Raw genomic sequence first — 13,238 nt, forward strand, 5'->3', positions numbered from 1 at the left:
TTTACATGGGAACCGAGAAAGACTGAGAGCAAACCAGTGAAAGAAAGCAAAAACTAAAAATAACACATATCGTGTGTGTTGTGTGTTTATTTGTCTGTGTATTAAATCTTCTTGTTTGTACACTACACGGCTAACACATTTCCGGAGCTGTCGCCAAGGGCCAGCACTAAAGCTGGAACATCACTGCACCATTGTCACTGTAAACTAAACAGTATCACCCACAAGGAGCACTATTGGTGACAGTGTATGTATTATTGTGGGGTGGTATTTGTGGTTTTTATTATTGTTTGGGTCTGCAAAACCTCTTATTGTTTTTGTTATATATATATATATATATATATATATATATATATATATATATATATATATATATATATATATATATATAAAGTCGACAGCTATTGCAGCAGTGAAAAAAGCTTGAAACAGGGTATATGAGTGACACCCAGCAGGCAAGCTCAGCTGATGTTCCCACCCTGAGTCTGGGACTGCTGCTGAAAATAAACAAAGGTTTGGCATTTCAGATCTAAAGGTGCAGATAATCATTACTGTAGGGAAACAGTAATTTCAAACATCAAATTTAGATACCGGACATGTAGGCGAGCAGTTTTATTCTAATTTTTTTTTTGTTTGTTTGTTTTTTTAAATAGAAAAATGATACGTTCAAACTGCAGTATAAATATAAACACATAAGTAAATACATTTGCATATCTACAAAAACAAATGAACAATTAATTCAGCCATAATAAGTTATTCAAGCCCATTTGTAGACTACAAGCAAAGCTTAGGAGTTACTTTGCACTGGAAAGATACATTCAATAATAAAATAGTTTAAAGTTTAAAATCTTTTTTTAAAAATGTTTTTATAAATGCCTCATGCCTCACAACACACCCAGGGCGTGCAGTACTGTCGTGCTATTGCTATACATAAACAACATGGTTTGTTTTCGCTATTGCTCTGTAGGCCAGTGTAAGGTGATAGAAGAGTTGAGTCATTTTTATCGTAGCAGCAGACCATCAGGATTCTGATCATTCAAGTTTCAATGCCATTGTTGGCCATTTCTTACACCTCAGGACTACTGAATGGAAAACAGGATGTGCCATCTCAGGTGTGGGGCTTGGGATCTTGGGTAAACATTTTCTAACCCAAAGTGGAAGATATTGCACGAACACACTGGCAAGAACAACAAGGCATTATTATTACTATTTTTAAGAATTAGTTAGCATTCACTTCTCCCTGCGTGTCGGTTGTGTTTCATGGTTCCTCAGTCAGCCTATGACAATTATTTTGAGTTATTGCTGGGAAAGTATTAATTTGCAATACAATCTGTGGCACATTATTATCCAGAGTCTTTGCCAGAGACAAATTCTTTCAAAAGAGATGATTTTCTTTCGAAATGGTTACTGAAAAACAAGTTTCACTTGCTTGGCTTGTGTGATTGATAGTGTGCAGAGTCTGGCTATACCTGAGGAATAGGGCTCAGCGGTATGTTTGAAACTCCCCCTTGCTCTGCCAGGGCTGGTTGCTATAGGAACACTGTAGGCTCAATGTCTTCAGGTAGGAACCTCAGTAACCCGACTGCAAGACACCGCAGCAGCCCCTACAATTGGTTGTCAAGAGGATGTACATTTGTATTTGTGAACTTTACCCCTTACTGGTAAGTGTTAACATATTTCTTCCTCACAATACCTGAGCAGCAATGTCTTCTAGTTATGCTAAAAGGTTATCATATGCTTTAAAACTTATTTATCACAGACCACAATGTTTAAGTCTTAGCAGAGCAGAAAATGTCAGAGAAAAATTCTGCACAGTGTTATGTGAAATTTATCTTTATTTTTTGTAAAATGCATTCATTAGCCAAATAAGTTTTCATTCAAAGAGCAAAGATACTTCCTATAGTTTTATGGGCAACTTAATCAAGCATTCATTCAAGCAGAATAATATTTTTTTGCATCCATTTTTAACCTAGTTTGAATTAAAAAAAAAAAAAAAAGAAATAAAAAGAATGCTTTTAAATCTTAAGAATTTCAGACTTGGGTTTTGTGACAGAGACAGAAGGTAGTCAAACTGCTATCCTCTCTCTTGTTGTTGTTGTTGTTGTTGTTGTTGTTGTTATTATTCTTATTATTCTTCTTCTTCTTCTTCTTCTTATTATTATTATTATTATTATTATTGTTGTTGTTGTTGTTGTTTTAGGACTGCAATTCCTGCCGTATACCCCCAATGAAATTGATGGTAGAGTGGATGATTATAATTTCATTATTTACAAATGAATATGGACTGTTTTGGGAGATTATAATATTGTTTGGACTTTGTTTATTTACACTCACCACTCACATCCTGACAGGTTTAATTTAACCTTTGCTGCATAAGTGGGAGGAATGTTCTCATGTTCTGTTCTGTTTTTGACTTTCAGTTTTCAGGTCTCGTCTCATCTCAGTTTCCTTTATCCCAGCCTGAGGTCATTCAGATCTGCCTATGGTGAGCCCCTGTGCCAAACATGTGTTTAATCCCTAACCCAGTCCTAAGGCAGTGCTTGATAATCTCAAACTTGGCACTTGGTACTAATGACAGTACTCCCAACTTGAACTAGCAGGGGCCTTCACATGCAACACACTCACTGCCCAGGACTCATGCTGTTCCTTCAAGGTCAGACATTTAGTGAACGGTGTCCTTGCAGCTATAAAGATTAAAACAAAGATTTCCCTGTGCTGGAAGGCCAGAACAGCATGTACCTCTGGAATAAGAGAACAAACTGTCTTTAGGACTGAAGGTAATCTTCAAAGTATAATGTACAAAATAAAAATAGAAGAAAGTATAACTTCACACTGGCGGCACCATGACATGCAGTCTAAAAAATGTTAAGAATTGGATAAGTATAATAGGCTGAAGGCATGGCTGCAAGTCAATGTGGGCCAGATGACATTGCAACTGACCTTGATTTATTGCTTCTGATTCCAGTTGCCAGCCACATTTCAGGAGAACAATGACACCCCCACCTCCCTCTCCTCAAATTGGCGATGTTGCAAAACATTAAATAAATAATTTAAACACTTTATGGGTTGAAGGGTCCCTGGGTGCACCTTAGTATGTAAAAATAAATATATACATAAAACTAGTGCAAACACTGCACTGGAGTTAATGCTTTTAAGCCCACAGGGCCAGTCTTTTAGTAGAACCTATAGGATGCTGTTTCTGAAGGAGAAGACTATGAAAAGGGTGTTTGCTTGCTGCTTGGAATTGATTGCGGTTGTGTTTGTGGGATGTTTTGAAGGAACTTTGATATGCAAATCTGTGACTGTGCCAGTGTTATTCCCTCACCATTATAAAACCAAAATTGTGAATTATGAATCAATCAAAATAAATACATATTATGAACCCACCATTAGGAATACAACATTTCAGGTGAGAGTCACAAGCTTTCATGAGGACATTAGAACATTTATGAGCAAGAGGAGACCAATCTGTCCATCTACGCTCGCCTGGTTCCTAATAGGATTGATCTAAAAACTTTGTCATTCTGGGTCTTAAAGGTCCCCAGTGCTTCAGCATCAACAAGTCTGCTGAGTGACTCGGTAACTCAAAGTATTGGTTAAGGTTAACTTTATCAACTTTCAGCATGAAAACCGACCAAGGAAGAAAAAACCCTTTAAACAAATAGCTGTGTATTTTTAGCAGCTCCAGCAGCACTTGCTGAACTTTGAATCTGTTGACACATTTGTTCCAGGTAATTGGAGCTTGAAAGTATACTTTTTTCAGTGGGGTGAATGCATCCTGAGAACAACAGTACTACAGAAGAAGACTATTCTGGATTTGTTCACTTATTAAAAAATAGATAATTGATAAGTTAAGGCAGCGATTAAAGCTACATAATGAACAGAAACAAGCAGAAAGTAGCATTCATCCTCCTGCCACACCTATAAATTCAAAATTAGAGATATCAGTAGCATACAAAAATAAGACCGCTATGAACTATGAACTATATGTACTGTATGCACCTGTGAAAAATTAAGTTAGACACAAAGACAATTCCTTTGTATACCCCCACATTCGAATGCACTCAATAGCACAACCAGACCAAGTTTCATCAGAACTGAATCTGTGCATCACACACTCTTAATAACAAACATACTGTACAGACAGACAAGCAGCTGGACAGACAGATGAACAATAAGCCTATGTTGAGCTCACTAACTAGAGCTTATCCAGATTTTTTCGCAGTGAGGCCTCACTTCCAGTTTGCTTATCATGTCAAACGGTTCTTGTGTGGAAGCAACGAGACCAACAATCATCACATCTGGTGACAACCAGGCCAGCCTCGCTCGGCTCAACAGCTGTTTAGAAAAGTGAAATCACATATCGCTGGTTGAATCCATAACTGAGGCGAGAGATTCACTTCTAAACTAACAGATGTGGGTGTAGCAAAGCTGAAAGTACAGTTTTGGTCCCTTTTCCAACAAACAGCAAAAAACTAAACAGTCCAGGGCTGAGTGGGACCTGAAAATCTCAATGTATACAATTCCAGTCATTAGGAAATGGAGGATTTCCTTCGCAGTGCATGGAAACATTGGGCTGCAGGCCAAATCAGGTAACCAGAAAATTGCTTGAGGAAAAACGATTGACCTAATGGCTACAGAATCTGTGTGGTTAGTGTAATTATAGAAACCCTAATGGACAAAGCTGCAATTATTCTTGAGAGGAAACAATTCATTAAACTGTTAAACAAACCATGCTGCTGCCATTTGGACAAGGTTCTCTATTAGTCCTAATATTAGTTGATGTTCTTATTTTACAGATGCTTTGATGCAAGCTGATCATTGATGCAAGACTTCCTGCTTTCAAAAAGGCCCTAGTCTGTCTACATGCTGTGACAGGGAGATTTGTTGATTTACTTAAAAGGTTAACCCGGAAACTCTAGCCCAGGGAAACTTAACGATTAAAGGGAATTTCCAATCCGACAACTGCCACTGTGAAATCCATTCTATTTCCCCCACAATTAAAAAGCTACTTTTCCATAGAAAGGAAAGGGAAGAGATTGCAATCTGTATACAATTTAAATTTAAGCCTCCATGTCTTGCATTAGTCAAAAGGTTGGTTCAGACTTCAGATTGTGGTCAGAGTCGAGGGTCTGCGATCCTGTGCGATAGGTCAGAATAATGCCATCCACACTCTTGCGATGTGCATCTTTTTCGGAAAGTCGTAAAGCCTTTTCTCATGCGTCTGCGACCTAAAATTGCATAGGGTTGGATAATGTTGAAAAATGTCAACATTTGCTACATAGTCAGAGTGAAGATGCACATTCATCTGCGGCAGAAGTATGAACTAGCCCTAACACTTTATTTTAAAACAGGCAGTTGCTATGCACATGGCTGCTGTACATATTAGAAGAATTCTATTTTTCCGGCGATGTGTCACGACTCAAAATTACGACATTATTCTCCTGGAAGACAAGGGGGTATTTTATTAATAAGACTACAGCAGCTGGAACAATAACATTCATATGGCTGTTCTACATATGAGAAGAATGCTGATGTGCCACACTATAGCTACAGATCTTACATTAAAGCACCATCTGATGATGACACCAATGTATACACATGCCATGTAAATGCTGTTTATTGCTTATCACTCAAAGACATGTGGTGATAACACATTTTAATAAAGTCATTCAAATGAACATATTCTGTAACTAGTACTTATTTTAATAACCCAATGCCAGGCAGTTGTGTTGATCTTTGGCATCCCAGGAGTAGACATTGGTCCTTTTGGTCCCATCAATAATTTATCCATTAATGTTTCCAATTTTAATTACCAAAGCTCAAAGTTGGCAGAGACTTAAAAAAAAAAAAAATATCCAAGATGGCCGCTGGGTGAAAGTTAAAGGGAGGCTTGGTCCGTATTTATTACACATTTAAAACATTTTTTGTGTTTTTTTTTTTTTTTAAATTTCAGATATGTTTAAGTTAGATGAAAGCTGTTTACAAAAACCAGTTCGGTTTTTTTGTTAGTTAAATTACGTTTGCCCACCCTACTGTAAGTGGATAACTACCGATAGCCAGGACTGTGTCTTAGCTCACTCGACGCCATCTCACAATCTCGTCTCACTCGCACTCTCCACAACCCACCCACGTCACATAATCTCTGCATCCCATGTGACCGCTTACGGGAAAAATGCAATACTCTGTGTTTTCCCGGTATCTGGAGACATTTCATTTAAAATATTAACAACTTTGTTGATGTATTCTAAAATAAAAAGCAAAAGAAACAGAAGAAAAATATTTTTTTTAATGGATTTTTATCTAGAAAGCAATGGTATAAATAACAATAATTGTTTTTTAAGTACAGTGAACTTGGAGGTAAAGATTTCAAATTTTAAAATGAACGACTGGGTAGGCCTTGTTTATTAGAATTCACTTTTTAATGAACTAATCTTTAAAAAAAAATAACAAAAATTTGTTAGTAAGATCTTTTTAAATAGTTAACAAAAAAAGTGCCTGCTGCATCTACTAAAGTGCCCTATGATTCATTAGCTTTAATTTGAATGTAAACGCTCTTTGTTGACAGCATGTTTTGGGGTAGACTGTCACTATATTTCCATATCCTACCATAACCTGACATATACAGTGTGTCCCATAGGGAAGGACCGCAGTGCTGCCTCATATCACGCGATAACTCAATACAAGTCTAGCGTTGGGATCCAGCAGTGCAGCTTCAAATGTAAACTCAATACTTTACTTATTCAGCAGAGAGCGCCAATGAGGGTTTATGGATTTACTGGGCTGGACCGTTCATCAAGAAGGTAATTTCTGCTTAAGAAATGTTTAATAACTTAGCCTCTTTGTTAGATATAGTTATCTGTCTTGACCCTTTATGCTAACTTGGTTATTTATGTATATGTGAAATGTTTTTGGACACTGTGTATCAATATGCATTGGAGACTTGACTGTAGTACTTTATAAGCTCTTTAAGCCTAATATCTGCTATTAGCTACTGCTACTATTTCACATATTATGTTACTATCATGTATTATGCACTTTCCACTGTATTTAATGCACTGTTTCATGTATTATGCAGCTTCCACTGTATTTAGTGCACTAATTCATGTATTATGCTATTATTATGTATTATGTACTTTCCACTGTATTTAATGTATTATGCATTGTTTTTTACTGTATAGCATGTATTATGGATTTCTCTGTATTTGAAGTAGTATGGATTTTCTTGTATTTACTGCATCTTGTAAAGCGCTTTGTGATGGTGGTCTGCTATGAAAGGCACTATATATAAGAAAGATTGATTGATTATACCAGCAGGCCCTGGACTTCACCTAAAGTTTGGTCATATATGAACTATTGCGACTCTCAATATGTTAATACCATTTCTACTGTATTTTCAATTGTTGTAAAGAAGTTTAAATGACCATAACAGCTTGTGACAGAAATACAATGATTCTTGATTGTAAATCTCTGTCCCGACCTGTGAGGGTGCTAAGAAGCGAGAACTGAGTTCCGTGGACGGGCTGGTGTGACAGTTCTTTCCACAGGTTCAAGGGACGTCAGCCAGCCTGGAAGGGGGCGAGACTCAGTTTCAGTAACACATTGACCTGGAAGGGAAACGACGTGGCAGCTGTAGATTGGAAAGGCTGTTGCACTTGTTTACCAAGGGGTCGTAATCGTAATCTGTTCCTTCGCATTGGTTTGTTGTGGATAGAACAGTGAAGGATTAAAAGAAAGTAACCAGAAACTGTATCATGAGTGTTGTGTTTTGTTTGTTTGTAATTGTTTCGTCTTGTCTTGTACGTTACTAGAAAGCTAACACAGCTGTCACCAAGGGCCAGCACTAAACCGGACAACACTTCACCATTGTCACAAATATAATCTTGTATCACCCACCATGAGCACTACTGCACATACATAGGACTGGTGACCATTTTGTATTATTATGTGGCGGATATTGTTTATTATTTGGGACTGTCTTTTCTTGTGTTATTTACCCCGTCCTGTACACATCGGTGTCTATTGCCGGTGAATTATTGTTTGGTCACCATACCTGAAAAACTCCAATAAAAACATTTCCAAACCGGATTACAATGATCTCTGTCTGCTTCTTTCATGCAGTGCATGACTCCTGCACCTGCTCCCACTCAGCCACTTTATCACACAGTTATAAATCCATATAGTCATGCTGACTTGTGTACACTGATAACCTATTGCACAATAAGAACCACGTCTAAAGCCGTCTTCTATGGAAAAGCATTGAATAAGCAAGTGTAGCGACAACATGTTTTTTTTTACAGTTTAGAATTACAGTAGCTAAACCCCTGCAGACAAGGTCAGAGAGTGTCATGTGTTGATGGAATGCAGTTCTAGAGATTCAATGCAATGGAATTACAGGGGCAGGGAGCTCAAATTGCAGTTCCACTGTGCCCCCCACCCTGAACGGCAATTTGTTTTAGCCATTCTGGAGCAGTGACATTTGGTCTCGGCGTGCATAAAAAAAAAAAAAAAAGAAAAGAAAAGCTTAGTCTTGACCTCTTTGGTTTCTGTCATAATGAAACGCTTAACTCTGTTCAATGCTCCAAATGGAGACACTTTGTAAAGATATAATATATTAAAGAATAATTCAAACCCAGCTTGGCACCACTTGAAATGGGCCTGAGCCACAGTTATTATAATGACTATACTTTCTAGCTCCAGAATGAGGTCACTTGGTAGACATTCTCCATCTCTCCATGTTAAACAGCTCTTTTAGATGCTCTTTTCCAGCCAGTGTTGTTCAGATAGGAAGAATACACTGAAATAGAACCACATCACTTTCAGAAAGAACAATGGTGAGGAAAGTAAAACATTGAAAAGGTAAATTGTCAATTAATTTTGTAAAATAAAATAAAAAAAGGCACTGTATCTGTTTACTGATTTATAATCACAATAAAACACTTACTATTGGGCATTACCTGATAGTTGATGGTAGTGCTTACCAAAAGTTGTACCAGTTGTATATATATATATATATATATATATATAGATATATATATATATATATATATATATATTATATCTTGTGTGGGATGTGTGGTCGTGTGTGTCATGTTACAGTGCCTATAGAAAGTCTACACCCCCTTGAACTTTTTTCAGAAATGAGAAAAAAATTATATATTAAAAATACAAAACTGAAAGATCATAATTGGATAAGTCTCCACCCTCCTGAGTTAATACTTGGTGGAGGCACCTTTGACAGCAATTACAGCTGTGAGTCTGTTGGGATAGGTCTCTAGCAACTTTGCACACCTAGATTTGACAATATTTGACCATTCTTCTTTACAAAACTGTTCAAGCTCTATCAAGTTCCTTGGGGAGCGTTGATGGACAGCAATCTTCAAGTCATGCCATAAACATTCAAATGATTTAGGTTGGGGCTTTGACTGGGCCACTCAAAGACATTTACCTCTTTGTTCCTTAGCCACTCCAGTGTAGCTTTGGCTGTGTGCTTTGGGTCGTTGTCATGCTGAAAGGTGAACTTCCATCCCAGTTTCAGCTTTCTTGCAGAGAGCAGCAGGTTTTCCTCAAGGACTTCTCTGTACTTTGATCCATTCATTTTCCCTTCTATCCTGACAAGTGCCCCAGTCCCTGCCGATGAGAAACATCTCCATAACTTGATGCTGCCACCACCATGCTTCACAGTAAGGATGGTGTTGTTTGGGTGATTCGCTGTGTTGGGTTTTCGCCAAACATAACGCTTTGCCTTCAGACCAAAAAGTTCCATTTTAGTTTCGTCAGACCACAAAACTTTTTGCCAGATTGCTACAGAATTTCCTTAGTGCTTTTTTTCATACTTTAAACGGGTTTCAAGGCAGGCTTTCTTGAGTAATGGCTTCCTTCTTGCCACCCTACCATACAGGCCAGATTTGTGGAGTGCTTGGGATATTGTTGTCACATGCACACTTTGACCAGTCTTGATCATAAAAGCCTGTAGCTCTTGCAAAGTTGCCATTGGCCTCTTGGTAGCCTCTCTGATCAGTCTCCTTCTTGCTCGGTCTGATCTAGGCAGGGTCTTAGTGGTGCCATACACCTTCCACTTCTTAATAATTGTCTTGACCGACCTCCTAGGGATATTCAAGGCCTTTGATATTTTTTTTATACAAATCCCCTTATCTGTGCCTTTCAACAACTTTGTCCTGGACTTATTTTGAAAGCGCCTTGGTGCTCATGGTTGAGTCTTTGCTTTGAAATGCACTACCCAGCAGAGGGAACCGATAGGAACTGCTGAATTGATCCTGAAATCATGTGAATCACTACAATTTAACACAGGTGGAGGCCACTTAATTGGTGTGTGATTTTGAAGGCGATTGGTTACACTTGAGCTAATTTAGGGTTGCTATTACAAGGAGGGTGGACACTTATCCAACTAAGCTATTTCAGTTTTCATTTTTAATTAATTTCCTACAAATTTTTTGAATATTTTTTTCACTTGGAAGTTGTGGGGTAGGATGTGTAGATAAATGAAAAAAAAAAACAACTATTTGAATAAGTTACAGAACACCCAGCAGTGTTTACAATAAATATATTATTCTACCTTTAATTATAATTATTATCATGAGTTAGTCATTTAGCAGACACTTTTATCCAAAGCAACTTACACAGAGAGACTAGGGGGTGAACTCACAACTGCTGCTGCAGTCGCTTACAGTATGATTTGGTTTTACATCTTATCCGGAGGACAGAGCACAAGGAGGTTAAGTGACTTGCTCAAGGACAGGGTCACACACAGTGAGTCAGTGGCTGAGATTGAACCAGGACCCTCTTGGTAACAAGCGCCTTTCTTTGACCACCTGACCCACCAAGCCACCTTTGCTATATCTGTGCTGTATGTACCACATTTAAAAAAAAAAAAAAAGTAATAGCTTTTGAAAGTATAAGTGTGTGTGTGTGTGTGTGTGTGTGTGTGTGTGTGTGTGTGTGTGTATATATGTATAGACACACACACACACACATGAACACACACACACACCGTTCTGGTTTCACATTCAACTTACCTTCATTATGTATTACATTAGTCCGACATTAGTCTCTACACAGTTCTCACATAAACAATAAAATAACTTTAATAAAAATGATGCAGCATTAAGTTTTACTGCCTAAATGAACAGCACTGTTTCTGGCTAATCTCATTTAAGTCAGTGAAAGCTTAAATTACATACTTGGAGGTTCCTTCAAACGGTCTGCTACTGTGTAATATCATCTAAATGGTGTACTTAAGTTCACAAGATGGATTAAATTGAGCTCTGGAACCACTGGATTTAACCCTACCCTGTCTCGGACTTAAATGTTGTGATCCATAATAGTGCATTGATTAGGCAGTGACATACCTCTGGAATCTTTCATGGCTATGAAACAGCCCACAATGGCCCCATTTCTCAAGTCTCGCCACTGTACTGCACACTGGAGTTTTCTGTATCATTCAAAGGAGTGCTTTGCACCTCTTATCTCATTAACATTATACATATTACTCTTTTCTGAAGATTGTTTGGGTTTTTGTTTGTATTTTATACAACAGTTGGGGATATCAATGCTGTAGATGAAGAGTTGCCGCTGCTTCCTGGTGCCTCTTCCCTCCAGTTGTTAAGATGTAACCAGATCATGTGACCTGCTGCAAAGATGCCAGGTTGCAGCCTTTTATCTATTGTACTGTATTTAAAATAACATAAAAAATAACTTAAGAATACTGAGCACAATAAAAGCGGAACCAGTTCAAATGATAAGAAAGTTAAAATGATTCTCATGATTGATATGGGTGTGAAACTGGCAGTATTGTGCGATACACTGCCGTTATGGATTCTGTCCAATCAGACGAGCCCGGTTCTTGCGCATTGTGGTTAAGACGCTTATTTGCAGTGCATGGGGTTGCTGGTTCATGCCCAGCCTCCACCCTGTTAGAATTGCAAATCCAGACAATGGGTGAAATTCAGTTACTATCCCACTGTAATACCATCAGATGAAAGTTTTGCTGGTCATCGACCAACCCAAAAACTCCACATTTACTTCTTCAGTAAATTTCACCCATAGACATTTCTAATCATATAATGGCTGGCACTGGCACATGCAATCAAAGCAGCTCCTAAATCCTCTGAAATCTCACTAGCATAATTGTTTGCTACCATCACTGGTTCATTGTCAGTTTATTAATGTGTATGTCCTGTATGTGGATGTCACTGTATACATGGTAATTAACACGCTGACAAGCTTAGACCCACACAATGAATCCCTCATTACCTGCTGCTAAGCACCACTGCTGTATTTAAAATAAAAAAGAACAAATAAAATGGACAGACTGGTTTGTTTAGTGTTTATTTGAAACTTCCAACAGCATAGGTTTTCAGGCACAGAGATTGATATTGAAAGTAAAAACAGCTGTCGCCAAAATGGAGCTACCTGTATGCAATTATGTGGAATGTGACACAAAAATCTCCCGTTGCATTCAGAAAGAACATTATGCAGATTTTTAGTTGCTGAAAATAACAGTTATGAAAACTAATAAACAATGAATACAAAATGTTAAGCTTGCTCGTCTACAACACGTATTTCACAAACAAAACAAAAACAATAAATTAGAAATATATTTAGTTTCAATTTCTTAAAAATAAAAGTGAACACAAATGTGCGATTTCAAAATTGGAAACAACACTTTAATGTAGACGGTACTTGGAATGTACACAATTTGCTGGATTTTGTAAGAAAATACTGTGAAGAAAATTAACTATAATTTTACAAAACAAAAATCACACAGCTATATAAAATCTACACTATGTAAATCAATCACAACTTCAAGCTATAAATTAAATCTGTCTATGTAGTAAGAGCTTCATGGAACTATAAAATACTTTTAGAAAAATAAAATAAAATAAAAAATAAAAATGGAAGATGGGTTGTCATCCCAGTATTGCTAATATACAAACTTGACAGAGGAAAACCAGGGTGCAAGGATTATCTTTGTTACTGTGATCCAATGGCACTTAGCTTCAATGGAGGATGAACAGCTAATGCTAGTTTTAACAAGCATCGTTTTGGGTAACTAAAAAGAAGGCTAAGAGATATATAGAGTATAATGGGATTTCAAAATGTCTATGGAGCATTCAAAGTAAGGGATGTTGACCAAACTGAATTTTACGGTTGGGGACGGTGGGGAGGGGGTGTAATTAAAAATATTGTTAGTATTCCCACCTAAACACAAATTGTAAGTT

At 37.5% G+C, this 13,238-nt stretch overlaps 1 long non-coding RNA gene across 1 annotated transcript; it reads left to right on the forward strand.

Moving 5' to 3' along the window:
• Positions 1-1,574: 1,574 nt before the first annotated feature.
• Positions 1,575-6,231, forward strand: LOC121327686. The gene is made up of 3 exons (XR_005951598.1): positions 1,575-1,658; positions 2,418-2,482; positions 4,797-6,231. It is a non-coding gene; the product is annotated as an uncharacterized LOC121327686 (long non-coding RNA).
• The last annotated feature ends 7,007 nt before the right edge of the window (positions 6,232-13,238 follow it).

Source organism: Polyodon spathula, chromosome 2 (assembly GCF_017654505.1).
Source record: "Polyodon spathula isolate WHYD16114869_AA chromosome 2, ASM1765450v1, whole genome shotgun sequence".
Taxonomy (NCBI): Eukaryota; Metazoa; Chordata; class Actinopteri; order Acipenseriformes; family Polyodontidae; genus Polyodon; species Polyodon spathula.